The sequence below is a fragment of the Hylobates moloch genome, unplaced genomic scaffold (genome assembly GCF_009828535.3).
Source record: "Hylobates moloch isolate HMO894 unplaced genomic scaffold, HMol_V3 SCAFFOLD_7, whole genome shotgun sequence".
In the NCBI taxonomy this organism is placed as follows: Eukaryota; Metazoa; Chordata; class Mammalia; order Primates; family Hylobatidae; genus Hylobates; species Hylobates moloch.
In genome coordinates, this window is record NW_026652282.1 from 27,534,039 (window position 1) to 27,542,304 (window position 8,266).

Here is an 8,266-nt window from a genome sequence, read left to right on the forward strand (position 1 = left end):
CTCTTTATTTTGTGAATTGCTCAGTCTTGGGTATCTCTTTATTAGCAGCATGGAAATTGACTAATACAGAAGGCAAAGTGACCAAAAATATTTATATTGTTTCACTAAAATGAATCCAATTTTTGCCTAGTGCTTAGGGCTCAACATGTAATAAATACTCAAGACATAAGTGCTCAATAAGCATGTGTTAAATTAATTGTAATTCTACAAAAGGAAACACACCTGGAGAACCTAAGGTGACACAGTGAGTGGACAGGGGCAGGATTTAAACCCCTCCCCACCAAAAGTAAATGATTTATGAATCAATACTGCTTACAAAATATCATAGCCGAGAGTGTTCTTTGCTTTTGGGAAGACTGTAGACTACCTTTCAATAAACATAAAAAATGGCTTGTTTTAGTAGCTTTTTTTCCTGATGGTCTTGAGGTTTTCCTGAACCACAGCGTTTCCTTTCCATAGTAAACATGTAATAGTACAAAGAGACATTTGACAGATGAAAATTGAGGTTAAGAGAATTGCCCAAGGTAATAGGTAACTGGTCCAGCCAAGATGGGAATTCAGCCCTTCCCTTCCCAAATGCAATGAGCTCTCTGCCAGGAACATCAGAAACAGTAAGTGTCATTTATTCATAGCCTTAGGGATTAATTCATCGTTCAACATACATTTATTGAGCCACATTCTGAGGATACCGAGATGAATAAGACAAAGTCCATGGCTTCAAGGTATTTGCAGCCTATTAGAAAGAATGTCACATAAACAAATAAGCATAATGGAATGTAGCAAATGAAGCCATAGCTCATGCCTTTGGTGTTCTAGAAGCTATGGGTCTGGAGGAAGTGTTTGGGAGAGTGGGGGTTGGGAAAAGTTATGGGTGGGAGAGAGTTAGTTGTCTGCATTTGTCCTGAAGGAGGTCATGTGTAAACTCATAATAAAAATGAGTAAATATATGTCCAGTTATTATAAATAAAATAAATTCAAAATTAAGGTTTATTATTATTTCCATCTTGCTTAGGATAAATTATGTAAAGAATTTTTTAACATCTTTTTTTTTTTTTTTTTTTTGAGACGGAGTCTTGCTCTGTCGCCCAGACTGGAGTGTAATGGCACGATCTTAGCTCATTGCAACCTCTGCCTCCCGGGTTCAAGCGATCCTCCTGCTTCTGCCTCCTGAGTAGTTGGGATTACAGGCGTTAGCCATCATACCTGGCTAATTTTTGTGTTTTTAGTTGAGACGGGATTTCGCTATGTTGGTCAGGCTGGTCTCGAACTCCTGACCTCAGGTGATCCACCCTCCTCGGCCTCCCAAAGTGCTGAGATTACAGGCGTGAGCCACCACGCCCGGCTAACGTCTCCTTTTACTACTCAAAAAGATGATTTGCTTACTCCCACATCTCATGCTCTCAATCAGAGAGTGATGACACCATAAGAACTCTTTCTAACTTCTTTTTCTACAATCTTCTGACTCACTGTTGTGAGCTCAGAGATGTGAGAGGGAACAGTTGGGAGATGCTAAATCATGGTGCATGAGAGTGAGTCCTCTTGATATTCCTTAGACAAGGAATAGTCTTGGAGTAGCCGATAAAGTGCATGCATAGATCTTTCAAACCCAGATGGGTTAAAAACCAGTTTCAGGCTGGGCATGTTGGCTCACACCTATAATTCCAACTCTTTGGGAGGCTGAGATGGGAGGATCACTTGGGTCCAGGAGTTCAAGACCAGCCTGGGCAACACAGCAAGACCTTGCCTCTACAAAAAATTAAAAACTTAGCCAGGCATGGTAGCACTTACCTGTGGTCCCAGCTATTTGGGTGGCTGAAATGGAAGGATTGCTTGAGGTTGGGAGGTTGAGTCCATATGAGTCATGATCATGCCACTACACTCCAGCCTGGGTGACAGAACAAGACCCTGCCTCAAAATGAAATTCCAAAAAACGAAAAAAACCCACTAGTTTCAAACCCATATTATGGTCCATGTGTGTAATGTCCAAAAGACATGCTGAAGAATAATAGTTGACAATACTTAATTTGGCATATTTGGTTAGAAAATTATAAATAAAGCATATTGACTTATAGTCAAAAGTCAGTGGATAATTATTTAAAATATTACATTTAATTGCCTATAATTCTATTATTATAAAACAGTCACTTTCCTTTTTACTCATTCATTCATTCAACAAATATATAAGGAGGCTCTGTGATGTTATGTCTTATGCTAGAAGCCAGGGTCATAGCAGTGAACAAAGATCTGTGGTTATAGCTTTCCATTTAAAGGGATGGATACACAAACAAGTACAATAAAGTGTAGTAAGGGTAGGTATGAGGAGCACCTAGTAGAGATACCTAATTTGGACTGAGGGACTCATGAAAGGCTTCATGGAGAAAATGACATCTAAATTGAAGGAAGTGACAGGATCATTTACTTTTACAAATGCAGTAATACTTTTATCAGTTAGTAGGCTAATAGAACCCCAAAGAAATCCTCAAAATTTAGTGACTTAAAGAACACAATTATTTTTCCCTAACATAATAGTCTAGGTCAGGTGTTCTCCACATGGTGATCTAGGGACCCAGGGTCCTCTTGCTTTGTGCCTCTATAACTTCTATAGCCTTGTTACCTACGAGATTGAGGTTGGATTGCCACAAACGGACATCAGCTAGTAGATGACCAAAAATGTGTAAAGGAGGCACCTGGCCGGGGGGTATCACACATCCCTTCTACTCATATCTCATTGACTAGAATTTAATAATATGACTACGTCTAACTTTATATGCGTAGGAAGCAGGTTAGAATGGATTTTGGTGAACAGTTACCGGAATTCACCATGATGGTATATGTAAAATCTTTTTGTAGATTCTTTACTTTTCTTCGTATCAAACATTTTCCATGTTTCTTCATAGTCTTCATTAATGTAGTAGGTTTTATTATTCTTCAATAAATTTGCTTCCCTTCTCCTCTGGGTCCATCTCTATAGAACCTCTTCTGGGGGAGGGGCCTCCCCGAAGGAGTAGTATCTGTCCCATTGATAGCAGGCTTGGTCATGTGACTTTCTTTGGCCAGTGGAATTTGTCCAGAAATGAAATATTCCAATTCTGAACATAAGCTTGAAGACCTGTTATTCTGTTCTACTTTTTATCTACTGCCATGAGACCAACATGGGGACTGGTCCTTCCAACTGGGTCCTAGGATGAAGCAGAACTATAGCTAACCTGCAAAGGGTAGGTAATGTGAGTGAGAAATAAATCTGTGATAAATCACTGAGATTTGGGAATCATCTGTTACCACAGCATTATCTAGCAAAAGCTTACTGAATTAATAATGTCTACATTGTTCCATTGTGGTTTACACACCAATTTTTTAAGCCACTTAAAAAATATTGGATATTTAAGTAGTTTCCAATTTTCTGCTATTATACGTCATGCTAAAATTGACATCTTTATGCAAATATTATATTTCTTTTATATTATCTTCCAAAGACACATTTTTCAGATTAAAAAATTGAGTCAACATATATGACTATCATTATTGCTCTTGTTTCTAAGAGGGTTATATTGTCTGTGTATTAAGACAGGGTACAGCAATAAACACAGAAACTAATACTTTCAAAAAAGGAAAAATTAAACAGGAAATTGATTTCACAAATAATGAAGAAGCTGAGAAGTCAGTGATGAAACTACTCTGAGATTGGCAACAGCAGAAAGATGCTGCCATCCCTAGGGATAGGAAACATTTATTTGGAGGAGGTGGTTTTACCAGATTCCAGAATCCAGGGCAATTTAAAGGGAACCTGAACCATGGCTATGTCTGCCTGGTCAGAATTGTCCAGTAGTAGCTGGGACCATCAAGGGAGGTTTGGCTTGGCAAAAGCTAAATCCATGGAAGAGATGCTTTAAGAATCAGAAAAAGAGGAAGAAAAATACTGCAAACTCTTCCCTCTTGCTCTCCAATCTCTCCAATCTTGTGCCTGTACCATTGCTATAGTTTGAATATTTGTGTCCCCTTCAAAATTCATGTTGGGACTTAAACCCCAATGTGGTAGTATTAAGAAGTGGGGTTTTTAGGAGGTGATTAAGTCATGAAGACAGACCCCTCATGAATGGGATTATCAACTTTATGAAAGGGCTGTAGTGAACTACCTAGCTTTTGCTTATCTGTCTCTTCTGCCATGTGAGTGGGGAACGTTTGTCCTTTTTGCCCTTCTGCTCTTCTGCCATGTGAGGACGTAGCAAAAAGGCCCTTACCAGCCACCAAATAGCAGCTCTTTGATCTTGCACTTTCCAGCCACACATAGAACAAACTCATCAGTCACCAACGAAGAAAACTTCAAAATACAAGCCTGTTACTACATACATCTCAAAGTCCAGGATCTCTGAATGATGTGCTGATGTGCAGTCCTCTACATCAGGCTCAGATGTGTCTCCGTGTGATCCTGTGATTTATAAAAAGTGAGACAAGTTATGTGCCCCATCCACAACATAATGGTGGACTAGGAACAAGGTAACAAGAACAGAAACACTGATGTTGGAAAGGGAAAAGGGGAACCACTCAGCAGTCATTATTTATGGTAATTATTAAGTCCTACTGGCTTGGAAATGCAAAAGCTCCTTGTCCTAACATTGGATTGAATTTCTTAGTTAGCTCATCTGACAGCTCTTAGCTCTGCTCTCTTAAGAAAACTCCTTGTCCATTGTCCTTTATGGACCTTGTCTCTGCTCTCTGGAAGGTTCATTTTCATTGATTATTATGGCCACATTTGCAGTGGGCTGTTCTTGGGGATTGCTCAGCTTTCACAGCCTGTTTCCTACTGAGAAGTTTGGGGGGTCCTAACACTACATGAGGGCTCTAATCATGATAGGCATTTGCAAACCAGCCTTTTGGTTTCTGTGGCTTTTGGATTCCCTCTACTACTTAATAGGATTCTGGTCTATTTGCTACTTGCCAATTACATATAGAAGTAACCATAGTCTAAGAGCTCTTCCAGGTAAATTCTTTTGCTGTCACTGTTCTCTGTGCTGATTCATCTTCCTCTCATTGAACTTAATAGTTGCTTCCTTAGGTTCTTCTTAATAGGTTTGTATGAGAAGTTGACATACTTAACATGATCTCTACCTCTGCTCTGGTTCTCAGTTACTGGTCAAAAGGAAGATGTGTGAGGAGCCACAATATTATTTCCTGCCAAGTCTTCCTTTGCTGCAGCCTCTTTAAGCTGCTTTACTCTGAAGTTGCAGAAAGCAGATGGTTTTTTCAATTGCGTAGGACTCTGAAATTGCAGGCCACGGGCAAAGAATGTACCCTTGACAGAGCTATGTTCCCTCCATTTTTTGTTGCTTTCTGTCTAACTCTCACCAGTGTCCATCATTCTATAGGATGTTGTTAAAAGTACTAAGATGCAGCATACATTCCCCCAACATTTAGAATCTTTCTTATCATTTACCCCAATGCCATTGCTGGCTATGCTCATGAGTTGTCTTCTAAGATCTTGCTGACCTTTGTTAATAATGTGCCTAGCTAAAATTTCTATTTCCGTGGAAGAAAGAGAAAATGGATATTGGGGAAGAACTAGCATGCTCACACAAATGCCTATTGATTTGGACAGGTTCTTAATTCCATTCCATAAAGTGAGTCAGCAACTTGCAGAAGGCATGGGGCCAATGAAATAGAAAGCTGGCACCCTCAGATTGCCATACAGTACAGTATGAAAGGACTCACTGTAAAAAGGAAACCCAGACAGTCTCCTCCTCGCCAAAACAAAAAATTGTGGCTAAATTTTTGCTAGTTTTGATATGACTAGTATAGATGCCTAAAGATTATCTTATAACTAGCAAAAACCTGACTTTCTGGTTCATGTCAAAAACTAAATAAAAAAGAAATTAATTTTGAAAGTCTAACAAAACAGCTACCTGCTGATTTTAAAAGCTATAAAGGTGAGAAAAGCCATGCACTATTATAATTTTTTCAATATGGTTGTCGGATTGCTGAAGTTACTTCTGAAATTCTTTTGTTTCCTTTTAGAAATATTCAATGTTGATTTGGAGCTTGTAACATATTCTAAATACCTCATGATATTTCTTTCCTTCTTACATTATAAAATAAACCTTTAAAGAGAATAAAAAATTATCGATTGTCACAGAGATTTTTCCTTCTCAGCATGTTCATATTATTTATTATGTCATTTTCTTGATGTTCATTTCATCTGATAAATGCACTCCAGATTCCTTCATTTCTAGCACTAAAAATACCTTTATTAGTTCGCACTGTCAAAATACAAATTAAATATCAATTTTATTTAAAAATGGGAATAATGGCTATTCTAAGAAATTCTGGGACAAAGCCAATAGACTTTGAGAAATGCATATTGCTATAGTTTTTTATACCAATAGAAATAGAAGAAATTTTGCCTATTTGTTCACTGCTACATACCTGGTGCCCAGAATAGTACTTGGTGCACACTCAATAAATATTTACTGAATTAATAAATTGAAATCAATGAATTTCCTTTTAATAATTCTAAAATACACCGGAAATATTTAACTAAAGTAGTCAAAAGAGAATTAGGTCTTTTCAAGTCTAAAGAGGAGACAGCATGATGTGATTATATAGTGATGGCCCTCCAAAACTCCAAGTGGACATCTCGGCCCAGGCAACATAGACTGGATCGCTAATGGCACTGAGCACTGTTTTTGCCTAGACTGGAAACTAGCCTAAGGGGCCTTTCCTGTGTGTCCTTTCTCCTGATCCCAAACTTAATTTCTGCTCAAGTGTCTAAGGGGTACAAGTAGGAGTAGAGGTCTTTTTCTTAGCTGAATAAGGAGTGAGGAAAAGAAGAAATATGGCCCATTTGTCATCACCAGTCACAGAAAGAGGTCATGAGTAAGATTCTGAGCAGGCAGGGCATGGTGGCTCACACCTGTAATCCCAGCACTTGGGGAGGCCAAGGCAGGTGGATTACTTGAGGTCAGGAGTTCGAGACCAGCCTGGCCAACATGGTAAAACCCCATCTCTGCTAAATACAAAAATTAGCCGGGTGAGGCTGAGGCACGAGGATTGCTTGAACCTGAGAGGCAGAGGTATCAGTGAGCCGAGATCATGCCACTGCACTCCAGCCTGGATGACAGAGCAAGACCCCGTCTCTAAATAAATAAATAAATAAATAAAGATTCTGAGCAAAAAAACCTCCGAAAAGGGAATTCAGAGGGAGAGGAATCCCAATGGCTTATATACAGAACCATTTAACTTCCTAGTTTATCATGCAAGCTGAGATAATTGATTTGAGGTCTTTGCTTTTTTCTCAAAGAGGCGTTCAGTGCTGTAACTTTTATTCCAGGCACTGCTTTAGGTACATCGCACAAATTTTAATGTCATATTTTTGTTTTTATATAATTAAAAATTCTAATTTCTCCTTTGATCCATAAGTTATTTAAAGTTGTGTTATTTGAGGATTTTCCAGAGATCTTTCTGTTACTATTTTCTAATTGAATTTCACTGTGGTTATAGAACATATCTCAAAATTTGGATCCTTTTAAATTCATTGGGACTTGCTTTGCAGCCCAGAATGCGGTCTATCTTGCTAAAATATTCCACGTGTATTTGAAAAGAATGTGTATTCTGCTCTTGGTACACAGAATGTTTTATAAATGTTAATTAGGTCACTTTAGTTCATAGTATTATTCAAGTTTCCTACATAGTTGCTGATTTTCTGTTTACTTGTTTTTTCTGCTTACTCTGGATTGATTATTGAGAGGGTTGTTTCAATCTCCAACTGTAAATGTGGAATTATCTATTCCACCTTTCAGTTCTATCAGTTTTTGTTTCATGTATTTTGAAGCTCTGTTATTAAGTTTATAAATACTTAGTATTACTATGTACTCCTCATGAATTGACCCCTTTATCATTATGGAATGACCATCTTTATCCGTTATATTCTTTGCTCTGAAATCCACTTTTGCGTTAATATAGCCACTCCAGCTTTATTTTTACTAGTGTTAGTGTGGTATGTATTTTCCCATGCTTTTATTTTTAACCTTATTTACATCTTTAAAATCAAAGTGGATTTCTTCTAAGCAGCATATTTGGGTCTTGCTTTTTCATCCAATCTGATGATCTCAAAAATTATTAGAAGTTCTTTTCATATTTAGTTTGTATTACAAACTTTTAAAAGTTTTTTAATATGTGTGTATGTATATGTTGTATCTGTGTATGTATATGCAGATGTATATATTTTATAAATAAAGGTATGCATATATGTTGGAAAGTGTCATCAAAAATCTTT